This window comes from Apus apus, chromosome 4 (assembly GCF_020740795.1).
Source record: "Apus apus isolate bApuApu2 chromosome 4, bApuApu2.pri.cur, whole genome shotgun sequence".
Classification (NCBI taxonomy): domain Eukaryota; kingdom Metazoa; phylum Chordata; class Aves; order Apodiformes; family Apodidae; genus Apus; species Apus apus.
Genome location: NC_067285.1, coordinates 106780000 through 106802218, shown reverse-complemented (window position 1 = coordinate 106802218; position 22219 = coordinate 106780000). Strand labels below are relative to the sequence as shown.

General features: G+C 41.2%; 1 protein-coding gene across 5 annotated transcripts in view; it reads left to right on the top strand.

Moving 5' to 3' along the window:
• NSD2 (nuclear receptor binding SET domain protein 2) overlaps nucleotides 1-22219 on the top strand; it is a 98938-nt gene that overhangs the window by 12667 nt on the left and 64052 nt on the right. Inside the window, exon 1 of one of the 5 annotated variants that reach the window (XM_051619943.1) lies at nucleotides 13400-13524. The exons of 3 other annotated variants lie outside the window; for them this stretch is intronic. The gene's annotated coding sequence lies outside the window, so the exon portion shown is untranslated. Of the gene's footprint in view, nucleotides 1-13399; nucleotides 13525-14105; nucleotides 14231-22219 lie in introns of those variants that run through there. One more of the 5 variants, XM_051619944.1, reaches the window with a different exon arrangement.

The following is a 22219-nucleotide window of genomic DNA, read 5'->3' as shown; positions in this document are numbered from 1 at the left end:
TGCAAGGAGTAATATTTGCCTTATATTGTCCCACAAGCACAGATTCAATACATTCATTAGGAAGTATTTATGGATTGTATGTGTGAACAATCAAGGAATTTAGACAACCTGAATAATCAGCAGCGTACAGCAAATCCCATCAGCCCAATCCCAGTCCCAAATTCCTTAATTCTCAGAGTTACAACTTCACAAGCAATTAAAATGGCTACTTAGCTACATTGTTATTATGAACAACATCACTTGTCAAGTATTTAAAATATTAATAGTGATGCTAATTGTTAGGCATTACTACCCAGGTAAAAATTACACCCCAGTATAAAGAATGCACAACAATATAACTTGTTTAATATGATAGCCTTGAAACAGTGATATATTTTTCTTTTACATTTCTGCAAGACCTTTGTTATTACTTTCTTTATTAAAATTCCTTCTGCAATAAAGATGATTCAAAGATTTTGCAAATCAACCTCATCCCTAGCTTGTTATAAATTGACAGTTTCAAGGCTTTTCAACACAGACCTTACAAATATGTCAGATATCGCATTGCAGATTTCATCCAATAGCAGAAAATGTACTGAACGCAATATCATCTTATCAGTATTCTAGCACCATGAGCTTTCTCACTGCAAGCAGGGTACTGTTCATTACAATGAAACTGAAAATGGAATAACTGAAGGATTGATTTATATGACCTTCACTCAGGAATGTTCTAATTCTGACATAATCTCTCGGACTGAAATCCTAAACACTGTATAATTTTGATTTATTACCCTTGAAAGAAGGAGCTTAGATCTGTAGATCAACAGAATACCTAGCATGAAAAAGAGTGGTGCAACAGCTCAGGAATACTGCAAGAAAATGCAGATTGATCATGTGACTTTACTCCAAACATTGTCTCAGCCAGCAAATCCAAGAATGGGGCTGAAAGCAAGTGGAAAAACATTATGCGGATGTTTTCACAAATCCACTCAGTCACTCAGAAATCTCTCTTGATTATATACATTTTTATAGCAAAGATAAGAGCATGTTAATAAGTTAAAGCACAAACTGATCTGTTTACAAGAAGCTGCAGGAAATGTTTATTAAAACAGATAATTTATGGAAAATAGGGCCTGAGCTTGATTCCCGATACACTACACAAAAGGCTGCTTTACCAGGCAGCTGGTTTTCTCCTGCCCCAGTAGTATGATCTATTCTATACTATTCTGTCCTAACATCCACTTGTCACAGGGGCTAGGAGGAGGCTTATCTGTGATGTGAGGAGATGTTGGACCCATCTGCTAGCAGGTGAAAGCTAGAGCTACAGCCTGCTGCTTAAAAATAATAGCTCATTTCTTTAAGGCCAAGTAGAAGCTTCTTGAATTGAAAGGGAAATCAGGCTGGCTGTGTTACTCCTTAGTTTTTTGTTGTTTTTTTTTTTTCTGAGGTAAAGAGAGCAATTAGAAGAGAGCAATTAGAAGAAAGGACAAATAAGAACCATTAACAACAAAATAGTTGATAAATGTACATTAAAGGCCCAATAAACAGTTTTAATACTGTCCAAAATTGAAATCAACAGGTAATTTTAGAAGGACTAAGAAACAGCAATCTGTTCCCCAGCTGTGCCTTTTTGTGTTCTAAGCATTGGGTGAAATGAATGCTTGCCTCCATCCCTCCCACACACTCAGCTCACAGTTCCCACTGAGCCACTTCCCAGTCCTGTTTTGGACAAATCTTTATCTTATCACCCTTCTCTTGCAAATCCTTTTTCTCTAGAGCACTTAACATACTCCTCTTTCACAAAAATCTACCTTTTACAAATGGTACCTCATCAATCTCACTTTCTCCTAGCCAGAAAACAAAGGGGTTTCTTTTAGAAAAAAAAATAAATCTTTTTATTCAGTGCCTTTTGTGGCTTGTATGAATACTTTGTTTAATTCTAGCAGATGGTAGTGTCCTCTTGCAGGACTGCTTCACCATATTGCACAATGCTAGTCCAAGCACATTATTCTCACCTATGAATGGCCCTGTTCCTTATTACTCCCAAAGATCAAACATTATACAATTGCTCCAGTACTTTTCACTCACAGACAGTCTGAGCTACAGCTACTGCAGCCACTGTAAAAGCAGTACAGCCTCAGAGAAATTATTCCTTCCTTCCTGAGTACGTTAAGAGTGGATATACCAGGAACTAAACTGGTGCTCAGGGCATAGCAGGAAGTGCCTGATTTTTATTATTTTTTTTATTCATAGAAAGGAAAAAGAAGAGAGGAAAAAAAGGCAAAACTTGGGTGTAATCAAATTTAGGACATTTATTCCCTCAGCTATATGGACACAGTTTTCAAGAATAACAACATACATTATTTATATATATAAAAATAATTTTCTACTGGAATTACATAAAGGCTGTAGGCAGTGAACAAAAGAGAAAAAATGGCACATTTTTATAATCAGTTAGCATCATAATCATATATGGTGCATATCAATATATATTAATATAGATTATATTTGATTATTTGGACTAGAAACTTAATATAAAGCCCAGTTCTGCAAACCAATCCTGGCATGCTTGATTTTCAGCAAGAACGATTTATTGAATCCTGAAATTAATGTATTTATTGGTAGGAAAATCAAAACAATAAAAGAAGTAATAGTCTTAGATTTCCCAATGGTGAATTCATTAGCAGAGTCAATTCTGGACTCAGCCTGGCATCTTAATCACTGGACAACACTTAGTTTCCAACATAACATCAGATGATCATAGAAGCTTAGCAGTGTTTTGCTCTGGTGGTAATGCAGATAGGGATGGGAATGAAGAGCAGCACTGCATCTTCTTTGACCAATGGTAAACCATTAAGTATGGGAGATTAAGAACTAGATGTTATTAGGATGATTATCACTACCTTCAATAACAACTATAAAAAGCTCTAAGTCAAATGGTTCTGACTCATTTTTTGAAGGGTACTAGCATCTGTGGAGGAAATTCTGGATACAGGCTGTCACCAGTGGCTAATCCCTCTGGAACAGGTGCACAGCGGTTTGCCAGTCCCACATCACAGCAGGGCTGGGAGCCAGGGGATCCAGCTCATACAAGAGATACCCATTTGGAAAAAAGGTGGAACAAAAACCATGGGAGGGCACTTCCTGTCTTGGCCTCTCTCCTGAGTGGTTTCCACTGCCGGAGTTTTGGTGCCTAGTAGAATTGGGAAGCCTTTCTCTGCTCAGTGCACATCAGTGGTAATACCCTACCCATCCTTCCCCGATACAAAGTTCTCCTGGGACACAGCAGCAACTCTTGGGTGAACGACTTTTGTAGCCAGTATGTTTGTAATTGTAAATTCAACAGATTCTCTATAAACTAGTGACTGCTAATATTTTAAAATATCACCAGCATGCCTACATCGCAGATAAGTCTTAACGTGGCTAAGGTCAAAGAACATTTATTGAGCCCTTTCAGAACAGAAGGCAGAAATATTGCAAAATTTACTTTCAAATGAATGAACAAATTCAAAATCTCTCCTCTGGCAGACGCTGAACCCAGTGTTATTTGATCTGCAGGAGCACTTAGGTGGCTGAGTAGGTCAGCTGAAGCAGAAGGAAACGTCTCAAAAATTATTGCTCTTGTTCAACTAGTCCAAATAGGTGGCTTCTGAGACAAAAAACAGTTTCTTACATTAAAAGTAATGTAAATAAAATAATGCCAAGTCTTTTCATTGATTCAGATATTTATTAAAAATTACATGTTGGAGTTAGAGAGGACCCTATCATCAGACCTGCACTAGACAGTCTGAAATAATTTTTGAAGGGATTTTTTTTTTTTAATCTGAAATACAAAATACCTTTCAATATATTTCTGCTCAATTAAAGTAATTCCATTGATGGAGAGTCTTATCAGTCATAGTTTGATTATGATTACAATTTATTGTAAATTTATTGCATTAATTATTAAACTAAGTTGTAAACATATTAATACTAGTAATTATTAAACTTGAAAACAATGCAAAAAAGATGAAGAAAAAAAAGAGGGCAATGAAGCTGATTAAACGTCTGGCTCCCATCGATTGCCAATAGCTGCTAGAGTTAAATTAGGAGGTTATTTTATTGTCTTCTGCAGCCAAGCTCAGCCATACTCCATTCAATAACCAATAATTTAGGTCTTTGAGTTAATAATAATTACAATAAAAGCATTCCCCACTTTCTGGCATGCTGTGTTTATTTTAGGATATTAACACAGCAATCCAAATACAACACGTAAGACTCCCTCGGGGCTTTCTGTCTCACATCCCAGACCTTCTGTTTCTTTATAAGCTTTAACAGCCACAGTTATAAGAGATATAAATAGTCTGAAGCACAGGAGAATCTCTCTTCCCTGACAGAATCTTTATTTACAAGCTGTACAAACTTAAGCAGGTCAAATAGTCCCTTGCTGGCAGGTTAATAAGGCCCACCTGCCAAATAAACCCACCAGTGAACTCCACAGGGCCTACATAAATCCAAAAAGCTTGGACAAGAGGAGATTTTCTCCCTAGGAATCATACCGAGACAGGATGCTTATGGTTCAAAAGGGGTTCATCTTTCAAACTCCAGAGTCCTTGTCTATCTGGCACATATTCATGAGTGTGCAAAAAGCTTGCCAAAACCATGGTTCTTACCCTCAGAAGATGCCACTATTTAACCTTTATATTTCGATACTGCTTACAGGACACCTACATGCCAAGAAGAGCTCCTCTACTGGTGCCATACAAACATATCAAGACTTCTAAGTCTCTGCCTTGAGTTTCTAAAAAGCAAATATAGTTGGGTCATAAATAAAATCTTTAACATTGTTCAAGATTTAACATACAATTAATTTGTCTACAATGCCATAAGAGGGAAATGGACAAATAGAGTAATTGATTAAGTCTCACAAGTCACGGTACATTTTAAAATTAATATTGACCACTAGACCAGAGCTGTTCAACCACTACTCTTGGGTAAATGTTTCCCACTGAATCAAAGACTTCTTTATGTTCTTTCCTGAATCAGCCAAGCCCAGCAACTGTCCCAGTGTGGACATATCCACAGACCTTTCAACACATCTAGTCACTATATTTCTATTATGTTGTAAAAAGCATCTCCAAAGCATCCTTCAGATTTCTATTTGCTGTTTGTACAGTCAGCAAACCAGTAAATTCTGAGAGCATGCCTCTTAATTTATTACATTTTTAGGGTGGCATCAGGCAGGTGAAGGCAGACAGCCACACAGCCCTGCACTGTAGCTGTGCAGCAGAAGCTCCCTGGCTCAAAACCCCGAAGCAGGAACTTGTGATCTGTTCATGAAGGGAGTTAGTTTACCTTTGTGTGCTAGGCTGAGAACTGCAGCAGTGCCCAAGCTGATTCACAAACAGATCATATATCCCAGCCTCGGAGGCAGCAACAGTGATGAGGAAGGGCGATAGTGCCAGAGAGGCAGTGTGTGTACAGGGGGCAGGGATCACAGGTCCAATTTTAACTAGCCAGGAATGTCTGATGAAGTTCTTTAGCGTATCGTGAGGGATGTGTACATACCAGGCCTACAGGCTGCCTGTAATGATCCTCAGGGCCTGGTTACAGGCAAATCAGGAGCACATAAAAAGGCATGCAGCTATTCCTTCCTGCAGGTCTAGAGTGGGCTAGGCTCCCCACAGGCACTGGGGATGACAGCTGTATTAGAACATACAGGATTGGGGCTGCAAAGAGGCAACTCCCATAGGTAGGGCTGATATTTGCCAAACAGCCCCCAAATATAAGTCAAATGGAACAGTTTTACAAATGCACATGAAACAACACATGTAGAATGTGCATTTAAGATAGTATGTTGTGGCAAAGGAATTAGTCACACTTTGGAGGCAGGTCAATGGAGAGACTGCTTGGTTTCAGGATCCTGGTATTTTAGGTAAGCTGAATGCTTGGAGAGGTATACTGCTAATCAGAAGGACTTCTGGGATGAGACAGACATTGGGGCTTCTGAATCACAGGTTAGACTTCTGAATTCTGCATCCCGTTTCAGTACCCATCTCCTCCTTTGGACCAGTGCAGTTTATTCCTGCCTTCAAGAACCAGTTCAAACCCAGAAGACGCATAAAGCCTCAGCCCTCCAGCAAACACCCTATGCCTAGTTGCTGTAGAAATTGCAAAAGGAGCAGTGTCCAAGGCATGATGTCTTGTGTTCATGGGAATGATGCTATTATAAGGGCAGTGGTACACAACCATACCTGGCTTCACTGCGAGACAACAAAGTGTGAATGAATCTTCAAATAGGCTGTCTCCTACATGCTGGCCCCACACCTCTTCTCTGCTGAGTACATTCTTCATTTGAATTGGTTTAGTTCAGCTACTGTACGTGCAGCTGAGACAGGCCCGTGTTTGTCTACTGTACATAAACTGCATGCAGATTTAGCCCTGGAGCCAGAACTGCCACAGTGGGAATCACTCTTGCATTTAGGGTTGAACTGCTGACAGTGAACCAAAGTTAACTCAGCAGCCACCCTTCACTCCCTGCTAGGGCCTGTTCAGCCAGCAAGGGTGTCTCATGGAATGCCCTCGCTGACTTCCAAAGTGTGAGCTCTGGCTCCTTAACAATAACCGAAGCAAACAAATATAGCTTAGAGGAGCCAGCATGTCAAGCTCAAGAAAAGTGTAAGAACATGGTAAAATGTGCAAGAAACACACCCTCCTCCTCTCAGTTTTCACAGCAAAAACAGCACAAGTGGTAATTTAGCAGTTAGGCCTACATTTGCACACTTGCTCATTCAGTGTTTCAAATCCAGTTGTTTCAGCCCTCATTTTTCAAGTACATTTCCACATACTCATTACCAAATAAAACCAGTGCCAGGCATCTTTTATAAAGTCTCCAAAAAGTTACCCCCAAAAAATTGGTATTACTGAAAACCTCTGTCAACTAGCATTTTTCTCAAGGCATATATACCGAGTAAAAGGGATATGATCACAGCTACAGTTTCTCAGTACAGGAAATTGCCAGCCACCAACATAATTAGAAACAGTTCATATGATCAAATTAATCATTCAAAAAAGAGCAATTACTGTTAACAGAATAATGGCATGCCTTAAAAAAGAATGAAATTAACCTTTAGGACTGACATAGTTACCCTCACCATTCTGCACTGAGGCAGCAAAGATTAATATATGTGCAAAATAAAACACTGCATTAGCGTCTGCCGAAAACAGAAGTAGCATTATCTATCTGGCCTATTCAACCCTTAACAAACTTTATTCTTTGGCACTGGCACAGAGTGGAAATATCAATAGTTACTTCTCTGCCAAAATTAAAAAAACCACAACAACTTCAAGATTCCATTGCTATATAACTTACCACATTGTGTTTACTGTTGAACAATACTTACATGACGATTAAGCATAAGTCAGTAATTTGAAATGCAATAGAATTAACATTCAAATTTACATTCTGGCTCCTCAAAAGCCGAGTTAGAGTTACAGAGTTAAGCTTTAGCCTTAACAAGCGGAGATGTAGAAATGTATACCAAACATACTGCAAAAAACCTGTAGTTTTGCTCAGTAGTCCTAAACGTTCATTCTAATTATCAATGTATTTCAGTATTTATACTTCTAAAAGAGATGAAATTTATGTTTGTAAACACAGTAACACACTATACTATCAATAGATAGAAGAGCTAATGTGTTTTGAATCCTCAAGCTGTGTGTTTCTACATAGATTAGATTTATTTTATTCTGAATGTCAGCAATGTTTAAATTAAGTCATACTGATGTTGAAGATAATTTGAGACATCTAACTTCTATAGATAAATTTATTAAGCACACTGAAGTTACTCTATACCAGACTAAAGTACATTAACTGCCTGGAATTGGTACACAGCTGTTTTTTATCATCCCAACACTGGAAAGCAGCAGGGACATGCTCCTCAGTTTTCCTTTCTCCTGGCCTCTGCCTTCACCTGAACATGCATCCTACTCCCTCATGTCTTCAACTTTCTTCTTCCTTTTGCTCCCTCGCTGACACTTCCCTTCCTTCTGCTTGGCTCAAATGATGCAAACAGAAATGGGTATTTGTGAGAAAAGTGACTTTTAGTCCATTCTTTTCCTAACTGAAAATGTATCTGCTAAACAGACCGGTGCATAACTCATAGTAAGAAGATTCACAATTAACTGCATATTTTCATCAAGTTTATAATTTCTTTCTTGAACAGTATTTAAACTTAAGGTGTCTCTCATTTGGACAGACTAATTCTGTTTGAAATTCTCTAAGCAGATTCTTTTTCCCAAAGAATCAATTTCTAATTAAAAAATACTATTACTCAATTTTTATATGAGATGACATAAAACTTTCAAAGAGTCTGAAAAGCTTGTACCTTCCCATTTTCAAGAAAAAGGAATTCTAATACACAATACTGAATTATTTAAGTAACCATTTACAGTGAACTTTCATTCAAACCAATTAGCAAATGCACGTGTAGGTTCTCAAGAATACATTTAGTACTATGAATATGATGATAATCCTATTTTTAAAAAAAAATACTTTAAACCACTACTTTAAATTTTATACTACATTCTTAATTCTACATCAGCAGATTGCTATCTCCATATTAAACAGCATGCAATACATTGCATGATCGAAGACATTAATGCATACACACTGATGAAGATTTTTCTTAACAGTCATGATGACACACAGACTGACAATACTGAAGGATCAGTGCCTCTGTCCAGCTATACCTAACATAGCTAAGGATAGGTTCAGACAGGTTGGAAACAACAGTTATTCACTGTAAGTCCAAATGAAAAACATGGACTGCTGGCCAAAAGTCAGGGCACAGGTGATAGGGTTGCCAGCTGACAGAGTGAAAAAGAGAGCAGTAACGGTGATACACGGTGCAACACTGGGAAGGTATCTCTGCATCAGTGCTACAACAAAACAGGACAATGGGTGGCTTTAACTTTCCCAGTGTATTCATGTTTTGAAGACCTACAGTGTCTTCAGTGTTTAGCCCTAATACATGGAAAAGTCTAAAATAACAACATACGTTTGTAGATTGTCTATGGCCTAGTACAGTCCTCATCTCATTAAACACCTGTAGTACAATAAACACTGTGAATAGGCTGTGCTGCTGTGCCAGCTTGGGAACATCTGATTAACTCATCGACTGCACTCACGTAACTTCACTTCTATTTCTGTTTACATCACCACCTTGATCTGCATTCAGACTATTTACTAAACAGATAATTATATAAAATCCTGGAACAAAAATAAAAAGGGATACAAGAACAGAACTCAGAAAGCAAGCAATCCTTAGGATTTGTACAGGAGAGAAATGTAGACATGAAGCTCCTGCCACAAAGATCTACAATGAGATAAAACGTGCTTGCTGACTTCAGCATCATTACAATTGGCCTTTGCCAGGAGAAAGGGAAAACCTTCAGCACAGGGACTGCTAATCTCCATTATTTCTAATAGCAAGAAGTACCCTAAAATGTGCCCCATCGCTTTGTTAACAGGGCTGACCAAACTCTCAGGGGAGAGGGCTCTGCACTGTTGCATGGAGTAGTGCCACGCACATATCATTTGCTTCTGAGCTCTGCCAACACAGTGAAACTACATCAACTCCAACTCAGGCCTTCACCTTTCTGGAACTGCCTGTCCCTGTGGTGGCACCACCACCACCACCAAATTCCTTCAGCTTCAGAATCTCAGCCTATCCTAACATACACCTAAGGGCAGGGGCACCGACTACCATTATTGCTGAATAAATGATCTTGAAAAAGTGTTTAAATTGTAAATTATCTTTTGGCCTAGTAACTAATTGATATTCTCTAAAATATTGAAATGTTTCTAGAATAATATACAGCTGTTACATTTATTTTAAAACCTTTGTTGAATTGAAGAGAGGTATATTGATCTTGATACTATTTCTTAACACAATATATCCATAAAAGTTGAAAGTAAAGAGCAGTAATATTTTAGGCAGGAGTAAAAAATTAATACTATTATCTGCTCTAGTTGTCCATCTTTTGGTTTCAGTGCCTTGTTCTGCTATCTGAGAAACATCAAACTGTTAAAACATATTGGCTAATTCAAAATCACAAGAAAACATAATGAAAGAGAATAAAACTGGTGGATGAAAAGCTGGACATGAGCCAACAATATGAGCTCACAGCCCAGAAAGCCAACTGTATCCTGGGCTGCACCAAAAGCAGTGTGGCCAGCAGGCCAAGGAAAGTAATTCTGCCCCCCTGCTCCATGCTGGTGAGCCCCCATCTGCAGTGCTGTGTCCAGCTCTAGGGTCCTCAGCTGAAGATGGAAAGAGATGGAGCTGTTGGAGCAGGTCCAGATGAGGGTCACAAAAACGATCACAGCACCTCTCCTATGAGGATAGGCTGAGAGAGCTGGGGTTTTTCAGTCTGGAAGAGAGAAGGCTCCAAGGAGACCTCATACCAGCCTTTCCATAGTTAAAGGGTGCTCATAAGAAAGTTGGGGACACTTTTTAGTCAGGCCTGTTGCAATAGGACAAGGGGTAACAGTTTTAAATGTAAAGAGGGCAGATTTAGTCTAGCTATTAGGAAGAAATTTACTACAATGAGGGCAGTGAAACACTGGCACAGGTTGCCCAGAGATGTGGTAGATGCCCCATCCCTGGAAACATTCCCTGTCCAGTTGGACCAGGCTCCGAGAAACCTCACCTAGTTGAAGATGTCCCTTCCCATGCAGGGGCTTTAGACTAGATGATAATTGCAGATCCCATCCAACCAAAACTATTCTATGAAAATTTCCAAGAGGCTCAGTCTGGAAATTTGCAACTACTAGAATCAAGTCAGGGGATATTTAAACTATTTCAAAACCATCACTCAAGGATAATGCAGCGTGCCTGTTATTTGTCAGCACAAGCTCATTCTGCACTGCACGTGCTTTTACACCATCAAAAGTTAAAGTTTTTGAATGCAGTTTTCAGAATTGTAATATAAGTATATCCCTTTTCAAAGAATCAGACTCTTTTTATGCTGCAGTGGAAAAATTGAGACATTATTATTATCACGATATGAGCTCAAGGAAACAGACAGTTGCTTTTGAAATGAAAAGAACTGCATGTACAGTTTCTGTTTAAATGGGTTGTGACATTGGAGAAGTTTGCACCAGTGCTGATGTACAGCATCAACTGGTGCTATTCCAGTTAAAGATGTTAACTCCCAGCATAAGCTTTCCTGTAAATCTGCATGGTGGGTCCATCAGCAGGTAATTACATGGTTGCAAATCTTAGTAGCATAGACAAAGCAAATGATCTACAAGAGATGAAAGGACTCAGGAAGATTTGTTGTCACCTTGACCATGATAGTTAAATCCTTCCACTTAAACAACTGACAGAAAAGGCAAACATGAGAACTGCATTATCTGGAGGATCTTATGCACTAGTAATAAGTACAGAATAAAAAAGTTTCTCTTTTAGAAGTCATACAGAGAAACAGATTTATATCACTGAGCCTGGGCACAGAGTTTATTCCTAAAAGAAAGGAGATAACACATCTGTAGTGTACCAATTACTGAAAACTAACCTGGTTTCTTACACAAGGTTTTTTGGGGGAGAAAGAAACAGCAAGCACCCCTGCAAACATGTCATGCTTTTATTATGTGAGCATGATTGTTCAGCCACAGAAGAAAGGCACACCTGTCTGTACCATTACATAGCAAAACAACAGGATTCACATATTTGTAGTTCTATTTATTTGTATTTATAATGGTGCCTCTTTTTAATTGGAAAACTTTTTTTTTCTGTAAATGCATATAACAAATTTAGAAAGGAAACAGGAAGATAAAATTGTCTTGACTCTTAGTTCAAATCAGCTATTTTAAAAGTTGATGGCACTTTAATGCTGAAAATACTGACATTCAGAAGCTAAATCATGTTTGTCTAACACCTTAAAGATAGGTTATTTTTCACAGAAAGGCTGAAAATAAGGTACCTTTATCACTATAGGCAGATTTCCTTCAGCCACCTTGAGATTAAAGTTCTAATCTGCCGATGATTAAATTTTTCATTACTAAATAATTTACATTAAGTTTGCAGTTCACTGTCCAACTGTTAACTACCATGCTAAAAAAAGTGCACACCCACTACTGAACATACACGTTAAAGTGTTAACAAACTATAACACATACATTAAGTATTATGTGAAAAAAAAAAAAAAAAGGCAAAACAAATGAGCACCTGAGCCTTTCTGTAGCAGCTGGTGTAATTTCATCATCATCTGTAAAGTATGATGCTGGTTTCTCCTCCTCCATTATCATCTGTTTACTTATGTTAGGCCCTTAACTACCAGGTTAATACAGTATCCACAGTACCCAGAAATTATATTCTCAGCCTTCTACAGCAAACACACCTTCTAGTGCTCCACAAATCCTTTATTTAAACAATAAAAAGCCTGGAAAAGTTGGCCATTACCTGCTTTACGTTATCTGGGATGACAGCTCATGAGAATATTTGTTCCTATCGTAACATGACAGATACTTAACGATTGGGCCTAAGAAATATTTGTGCTCCCAACTGGCAGACTGCAAGCACATGTGCTTATTTTGATGCAGGCTTTAAATAAAACAAACCAGGCCATACTTTCCAGGAGAGACAGACCGAGTCACTCGCAGCCAGGCACACTTGGGTTCTTAACTGCCCGACAGCCTCGACATCGTGCACAGTTGTAGGGAAAGTCAAAACATTTGGCTTAAATCAGGGTTTTCGGAGAGCCCACGTGTCCGACCTGCGGGTGAGGAGGGCACGTTCCGCGGGGGCTGCAGCCCGTGGCGAGCGTCCCCGTGCCCCGGGGGGGAGGGAAAAAAAAACAAAACAAAACAACAAACTACATTTAATACCATTTTAAAAATCAGCCGTTTGCACCCACCTCTGCGGGGGGGACGGGCCCTCGATGCGCTCTGGCCCACCTGGGGCCGCCACCAGCCCTAACTCCCCCCCCCCCCCACCCCAGGGCCTCGGGCGGGCCGTGCCCCCGCGCAGCCCCCGCCCCCGGCCCCACCTCGCCCCGCCGCCTTCCCTCCCTCCCTCCGGCACCCGGCCTTCCCTCGCTCCCTCCCTCTGGCACCGGGCCCGCCCTCCTCTTCCTCCCGCCGGCGGCCCTGTCAAGGCGGGCTGGCGGCCCTGGGCGTGCGCCGGGTCGCGGCCGGCTGCGCTGGCGGCACCACTCGCGCCGTCCCCGCGGGGTACCGGGGGGCGGGAGGGAACCGGCAGTGCTGGCGGTGCCGGGGCTGCCGGGGCCGGCGGGGCGCGGGGCCGCGCGTGCGGGCGGCTCCGTGCGGGGGGATTTGAACCAGCCGCTCCAGGGGCCGCGCCGCGGCGGCGGCCAATCAGCGGCGCGGATTTTTCGCGCTGGTTCTGGCCGGAGGAGGGGGCGGGGCCGCCGCGCAGGACCGCCGGAGCCGCCGCCGTTGCCGCCGCCGTTGCCGTGTCGCCTCGGCTCCCGCCGCTCCCCGGCTGCCGCCGCCGCCGCCTCCGCTCGGCTTCTGAGGGAGAAGGATGCGCTAGGGCACAGGTCAGTAGGCCGGCAGCCCCGCCGGCTCCCCGCCTCCCCGGGGAAGGGAGGAGGCACCCGCGGCACGTTCCCGCAGGCCCCGGGCGGGAGGCGGGAGCGGCGGCGGCGAGGCTCCCTCACCCGAGGGGATGCTGCCGCCCGGCCCCGCGTCTCGCCGCGGTCGCCGGGAGCCCTCCCCCCTCTCTCAGACGGAGACCGCGGCCCCCCACCTGGCAGAGCGCTGCGGTGGCGGAGCGGGGCCCGCGGGTCCCGGCGCAGGGCGGTCCGCTCCCCGCGCTCCGGCCGCTCGCCCGGGGACTCCCCATCCGCCCGGGCTGCGCTCCCCTCAAACTTACCGCCGGCTCCTCCATCGCCTGCCCCTGCCCGGGCAGCCCGCGGCTCCCGTTTCCCCATTCCTCGGAGGAGCGTTTTTTTGTTGTTTGTTCTCTTCCCCCCCCCCCCGCCTCTTTCTCCCCCTCCCGCCCCCCTCGCCCGCTACCTGGTCCTCTCTGAGGGGCCGCGGCCCCCCCACCCTGCCCGCCCCTCGCCCCCCCCGCCCCCGGAGGCTGCTGCAGGATTTCTGCTGCTGGCTGGGCCTGACTCTTGGGTGGCGAAGGAGCGGAAAGGAGCGATGCCGAGCCGGAGTCCCGGCTGTTGCAGCTTCATCCTTTCCCCCCCTGCCCGCCTCCTCCTCGGCGCTGCGGGAGGTCGGGAGCAGCATAAAGGGGTAAGGGAGAGGTGCCCACCCGTCCCACCTCCCTCTCCTGGAAAAAGGGGGAGGGGGGGGGGGAAAATCAATCAGTGCAAATGAGAAAGAAAACCGGAGGCGTGGGGGGGGGGGGGGAGAAACCGATGGGAAGGAAAAAAAGCCTCCCCCAAGGTTTTAAACCGCCTCCTAAAGGGGTGGGGTGGCTACAAATGCCCACCCCAGCGGCGGGGAGGCTGTGGGGAGGTGGAGGCTGCTCCTGCCCCTTCCCTCCGGGTAGGACTGGGGTTGTACGGCAGCAGGAGTGAATGTAACTCTGGAAATGTATGGAGGGGGAAGCCATGTTTGATTTATTCCTCCACTAAACACTGGTGTGATGATCCTCTTTATTTACACCCTTCTGCAGTCCATCCTGGACCTGTATGGGAGGAGAGCCTGGTTAGGGAAACGGAAAGAAAACATTCCTGCGAAGGCGTATGGGCTCGTTGGCTCAATCTTCATTAAGTATAAAAGGATAGGGCTCTTGTAACTTGAATTGATGTTTGTGTGGTAAAAGAGCCTGGGCAACTTGTATTCCCAAGGCCATAGTTACAGCTCATCCACTGTGGCTGTACCGCTCTGGGGGTGGAGAGGGGAATTTGCCACACTTCTTGAACGTATTTATACTTGCTTTTTTGTTGTGTTTTTTTTTTTTTTAAATATGTCGACTGAAAGGAGGAGTAAATACTAGTAGAAGTACTGACACAGTAAACACCGTAGTTAAACAGATTTCAGAGAAAATGGGCCTCTTGCTAACAGGCATTAAACAGGCAAGAGGCTGGTATCAGTCATTGCCCATGTATTTTGTGTGCGTGAATAGTTTCCTTATTGGCATTTGCATTAAAATTGGTTTATAATGGTTTTTAAATTTAGGAGCTAATGCTGCTTGTGCTGACTAAGCTAAACGAGGTCTGATGTAAAAAAATACAACAACAAAACCCAAAAGACAAGGAAGATGTTTGGCGTTTAGCCTTTTTAGACATCTAAGGCAGGTAATTGTAAATGCTGGAGGCTGGCATTGAAGTTTGTAATAGATTTTGCAAAGAGTACTTGCTGGTGGTTTATGCGGACATAAATGCTTGCTAACATTCCTTTAACATGGAATCTGTGGCTTCAGCTGCAAGAATAAAATCAATCTTCAAAAAAATGTTGATACGTTAGTAAAATCTGTAAATTTATCATTTAAGCTATTATTTGCTTGTTTTGCTGTGGGAATTTTGCTCAGGAAATGCAACATCAGCCTTAATAAACTCCTCGATTTCACAGTCTGGTATTATTTGACTGTTGGATGTAATCATTGAATAAAACCACTGATTTGCAGGAGTACTCATGGCTCAGTCCTTACAATATATGCAATTTTTGGTCATTTCAGTAAGCGTCTATATCCCATATATTAAAGCATGCTGAGATTTTTGTCTGCTATGCACCATTAGAAAATACAACCTTTTTTTCAGGATTTGAATATAAAAGCTCTGGATATTCCCAGAGACTATACAGCTAGTTCTTGTGACGGTTATAGGAGTATTCACCCTCATACGTACTCAAAAAAAATCAGATATTAAAAGCACAGTAAAGCCTACTAATTTGTCAAATATTATTTGAAAATGTCGGAAGAAACTAGGTCATTATACTTAAAGGTTTTATATTTAGTGTTTCAGAAAATGGAAATTAAATGTAAAATGTATTTCTTTTTAGTTCAGTACAGTCCAACAAATGGCTACTAAGATTAAAAGAAACTGTGTTTTAATATCTGTAGAGCTATGTGCTTTTTCTGAAGTCAGTGGTTGTTTTGCAGATGAGACTATTGCATTTAAATTACTGCCTGCATGGAATAGACTGGATATTAAAACAAAAGCAACCCCACTTTGTTTTAGACAGGAATCAAAAAATTACTGTTGAGAGGGTTGCCTTCTAATGTTTGGATGGTGAAATTGATGTGTATGGGTATACATACATAGATTTGTATGTGTGTATTTTTTTTTAATCTATGTGAGTTTGTGTCTAAAACATCATGCTAACAAAATAGCAAAGGGATGGAAAGAAGGGATTGTTTTGCAGTGTCCTATTGTCTGTGGCCCATTCACCTCTCACTTTTGGACTGAGCCTGCTTTTTGTTCCACCAGTGTCAGTATGTTTCCCAAGCGAGTTGTTATTTCCACAGACTGATAATGTGTGTCTTTCCTTGTGGTCGATCAAAGCCTATTGACTGCATTGGGACTCCATGCAGATATAAAGGTTCACCTGCTCTGGTCACATTACTGGATCAAAGATGTAGTTTATGATGAAGAGAAGGTACAAGCACAATTTTTTGCAGTATTTCGGTCACCTCTGGTCACTCCTGCTTATGAAACTACAAGTCATCTCTTCTGAGAAGATGGTTGCATGCATGAAAATTACAAGTATTTTCTGTGCAGAACAAAGTAAAACACCTAGTCTTTTCTAGGAAAAAAAAAAATTCAGTGCTCCTCAAGAGCACCATCCTGCACAATGGGAGGCATCTGCTAAGAGGTATTGCTGAAAACAATGGCTACCGTAACATTCTGTAATCAAACCTCAGTAAACAAAAGCTTGGTGGGACTAATAGCAGTGCAGTAGATGATGATAACTGCTTATTTTAATGCTGTGTTTGTGGCTATGCTATCTGAGCTTTTTCATTACCTTTCTGCAGAGACAAATGAAACAGCCTTAGACTTGAATAAATGTGATAGTTCTGGTATAATTTTCAAATCTAGCCTTTGCATGAAGGAACAGTAGAAATACTGAAGTGGATCTAATTGGATGAGTAAGTCCACGTTCTTAGGAACCATCACTTTGCAGTTATGGTACAGCTTTGAGAACTGTATTCACCTAGGTTGTGCTGGAATCTCAGTGGTGTAAATGAGAAGGCTGAGGTGGAATATGGCACCAGGCTAACCAGTCAGATGGTAAAGTGGAGAGGAAACATTTTCTATCAGAGTTTTGTGTGGGAGTCCAGATTTCCTTTGGTGCGAGAAAGGGGGGTGGGTGAGGAGAGACTTGTTGACCCCCCAGTAGTCACTCTGCAGCTTGTAAATTTGTGTAGCCAGTTCAATGGGTCAGCTATTTTATAAAATTATTGGTTACTTGGAATGGTTTGATTCTGAGAACATTTTTGAAATAGAGAAACTCCCTGAATTCACCCTTCACTGCATGTTCACATTAGCTTCTCTGTGACCTGCTGTCATTGGAGATAGTAAGGCAGTTGTATACATGTGTTTACTTTTTTCCTTCCAGTTTGCCCTGACAGAAATTACAGAAGTTATATATGTCACGTGCTATTTTGAATGTTTATTTTTATCAAGTTGGTGGCATCCAGCTTAGTTATTTTATATTTTCTAGCATCAGCAGGAAGGGAAGTTTGTGGAACACGTTAAAAAGGAAGCTTAGGCCATACTCTGTTCTGCTGCCCTTCTGGTGAACAGCAAGCTACAAAAATATGCAGGATTCCTGGAGAACAGATCGTATGTACTAAAACCTTGTGCATGGTGATGATAGGTTAATGAATAGGCCATCGTGCATCATTTTGCTCACAAGCGGCTCTAAACTTTAGAGTACCAGATAATCTATTGACTCTGGTACATTTGAAAAGCTGCATCTGTCCAAAGCATATAATAGATTGTACCATAAGCTGAATTTTTTAGAATGCATTTTGTGTGCCATAAAGGAATGAATGGTTCATCATGGCTGAACCAAAAGCAAGGTTTCTACTATCCTTCTTGCTAATGAAGTAATACTATGATATGGAAATTGTTCTGATAGTACAACAGTGTGAGCTACACGTGGAAAGTAGAAGTTTGAAAATCTTTTTCAGCGTTCTAATAGCAATCAAATTAAATTGCCTAAGTATGGAAGAAGTGAAGCACTAGCCCATAAGTACTTCACAGTATTCTTAGGTTGGCCAAAATGACTTTGCCCTGGGGCACCACTGATGTAGGTTTTAATATATTTTAACAGTTTGAAATTATGTCAAACGTAAATGACTTAAAGCATGTGTTAAATTGCAAGGGCTACTCAACAGGTGATGGCTCAGTTTCTAGTTTTGTCCCCATCCTTTTAACTTGTCCTATTTTTATCTTAGTGAAAGATAGCCATTTGATCTTGTTTTGAACTTTGGTATTCAGCTCCCCAGCACAAATGGGAGCTATTTTATATTAATCCATATTTGGGGCAAGGATATATCTGTGGAAAATGGGAAAATTATAACATGATGTGCTATTGAAATAGACTTTCATAGAAGCCTGTAACATTTTTCTATAGCTGTCGGTGTACTGTCAGCTTTCTGTGTGGCTCTCTTTGGAGAAGCACAGGGTGGTCTTGTTCTGATAACTGACAGAGATGGCCATTTAACTGTCTTTGTGAAATCTCTTCTGGCCTGTGCCTCGTATCAAAACACTAAAATACTGACATCTTGCATCTGTGCTGAAGCACACATAGCAAATAAAAAACCCCGTGATTTAAAATAATAATTTTTAAACGTATTTGGCCTTGAGGGCTAACATCAGAATTCCACGTTTGCCATAGTCAAAAACATAATAATGAATGTTGTTCTGTACTCTGAGTTCTGCCTTACTAAATAAGAGATATACCAAGGAGCAGAAGATGAAATATTTTCAAGAAAGAAGGCTGAGGTTAGGGAAGACTTTATTAGAACTGTGATCTAAATGCCATTTAAAATATTTTGAAAAGCTACTGATAAGAGAATAAAAGAAGCAATAGGAAGGAGATGTAATGCAGCATCCTATCATAGTATTTGGGACTCTTCATTTATTTAGTCATCATAATAAGTTGAAATGTAAATCTTCCTGCTGTGGGATGGGTTAGTCTTTGAAGCTGAGGTTCTCAGGATTGCATATCAGATAAAATCAGTTGTGGAACTTGCCAGCCCCTGTGGGATGCCATCTGAGCAAAAAACCTGACTGCATTGGTACTCAGAAGCATCTGAACTGGGGACTTTGTCATAAAGAATGCCTGGATTCTAGTCTGATAATAAAGCCAGAGGGATTTAAGCCAAAGTATGAACCTGGAAGAGCAGTGTAGGATGAAATATACGAATACGGATTATTTCACTACATGGAGTAGTTGCCAAGAACTTTCAATCAGATACTTCAGAATGAAATTCATGTTGTTATTTTTCTATGGATGCAAAATGCAGACCATCAGAAGCTGTTTTATAGTAGGACCAGAAACAAATGCTGTGATTAAATGTGGAAGATGACTGGAAGTCAGCTATAGTGTAAAAAACGAGCAGTAGGCTTAAAATGTGTAATTGGAAAAGTGCATGTACACTGTCTGTTCGTCATGTGAACACTTGGCTCAGAAGTGGTAGTGATAGTTGAGTCTTCAGAAGCTCTGCAAGTAAGAGCAGCAGCTACAATTGCTTAACACATTTCTAGAGTAAAAGCTTTTTAGATTTTGCCATAGGAAGCAGGTATAACAGAATTTGTCTAAAGAACTAAATTTCATAAGCCAGTGAAGTAATCCACGGAATTAATGCTATGCTGAGAGAAAGGACAGCAAAAATGGCAAGAGATACACACTGCAAACCTCGCAACATGAAAGGTTGGAAAAGTGCACAAGAAGGATTTGATTTGTTGGAGAAGAAAGCGTTTTAATCTGTCTCCAAGTTAAATGGGTAAGCTACACTGTATCTGCAGAAACATAAAACTTGCCTCAATTCCAGAAATTTTACCTGTCACAGTCTTATTTCTCTTCTGAAGAGATTCTTGACGTAGATGTAGCAAAAGAAATAGAGAATAAAGTGCACTGTGAATGGTAGTAATGCATTTTGGCAAGAGCATCCTAACCCCCCAGCACAGGAAGATGCTTCAAATAATGTCAGAACCAGAAAGGCCACTTATTAATAAGTATTTGGGTTTGTTTGAAGAGGATCTACCGTTCCAAGTCTCTTGTGAGCTCAGGCCTTGTTTGAGTGTTTCTGGCATACATCTGCCAGTTGTGTGTGTGGTTTTTGCTTTGAGGTAATACATTGACAGAATAATTAGCGTAATTGCATGTGTATAGTTAAAGTCTATGTGTAAAGTAGACCAGAATTAGCACAATATGGCCAGGATTGCATTATAGACATAGTTACATTGATCAGATAGGGATATATATGTAGCTCTTGCTGAAATGTGCCATTGAGTCAGTATTAACTACCTTTGAACTTTACCTTCTAGCTCTTAATGTTATGGGATGTGAAGTTGAGTGTACTGGATGAAAGAAATGGTATGTATTTTTACATGCACCTTGCCCACATTAGAGAGGTGCATTATCATTGCAATGTGTTGCCATTTTTATAAGCAAAGAAGACATGGCCAAATAGTGCTGATTGGTAAATATTATTACAATCTCCTGTCTATGCATATAGCTAGGCTTTCATTCAATTGACAAGGCCCCCTATATCGCTAGTGTCACAACGCTGCTTGTTGGAATTATTACAGTGCACTAAGTGTGCTTCTGGCATCTAAATCCACCCACTTGTGTGAACAGCTTTTAATGCTGCGATAGACAAAGATAGCAGTTTCAAGGGTCTAGGCAAAATGATAGTATCCTGTATTAAAATTAATTGGTGTCTGGTCAGATGTGGGCAACATTGTTTATTTCTGTAGAAGTGTAGCAGGTAATGTTTTGTTAATACTACCATTTGATTCATTACTTATATTGATAACTTATTTTGTGGTGTCATCCCAGATTTGATCTTCCCTTCCCAGAATTTGCACGATCAGGTATTTTCCTGATACTCGCAGTGAAGCTTCAGGCAATTGCTCTGCTGTCATGGCTACATATAGGAATAAGGGCAGAATCATTTGCCACAGTGAAGAGGAAAGAAACGGATTATAGCACATTCATCTACTGCAGTGAGTTTTGTAGAACCAGAGGATCCAGGTCCTGAAGGTATGACACAACGAGCAGAAGTAGGATGCTGGAAGGAAGAAGCATTGGCATTAAAGAAGGGGTGTGAGAATATAGTAGGCTTGGACCAGGTGAAAAAGTAGCATAAATAAATGCAAAAATGAGGAAGAAACTCTCCACCCAAGTGCTGAGCTATTTTTCTATGTATATATATAAACCAAATGTAAACCACATATATATATAAATATATGATTACATTTGGTTCTTCATCCAAGCTAAGTAGGAGCCAGATGGACAACTCTGGCCCACCTGGGAGACAGAGACACAATTTCATTGGTGAGTAAAGACCTGGACTGAATGAGTATTCTGGCTCTAATGGATTGTTGAGTCCTGTTTTGCTGGAGTGGGGCCAGTCCCTTCAGCTGAGCCATTTGGATCTCTCCAGGAGACAGAAAACTCTCATTGAAATGTAACTCTTTTAAAAACAAAACAAAACAAAAAACCTTTTAGCCATTTGTTAAGCAACGGAGACTACCTTTTACTGTTTATTAAATACTAGTGGCAAATCCAGTAGTTCTGCCATTTTATATGTCACTGTTCCTCTCTGCTTATCCACAGAGGAGAAACAGTTCTTTTCTATTTGATTTATGGTCCCACCACAGGAGTATCTGTATTCTCTCTTCAGACAAAAATATAGCATTTTGCATGAATTTGAATTTACTCAAATCTATCTCCTTCCTTCACACCCACCTTTAGCAGCAGGAGTGGAACTGACAAAATCCCAATTTCTGCAGCTGTGGAAAAGGAATATTTCTTCTGATTTTGAAGAAAACTAATTTACAGGGAGGAGTCCTCTTACAGAATCTTCCAGGCTTCTCCTCGGCAAAAGGGATTGGTTGCAAAAGCTTTTCCTGAGGAGGAACAAAAAGTGAGGTCCATCAGTTTTGTAAGATTGCTTTCCACAGTAGCAAGTAACATTTAAAGCAAAGAAATTCTTTGCTTGCCTTTCTGAAGTTCTTAACTGTACAAGCTGGTATTGCCAACAGCCTTAATGAGAAGGCAATAAACACTCGTTTCAATCCATGAGTAAAGACTGCAACA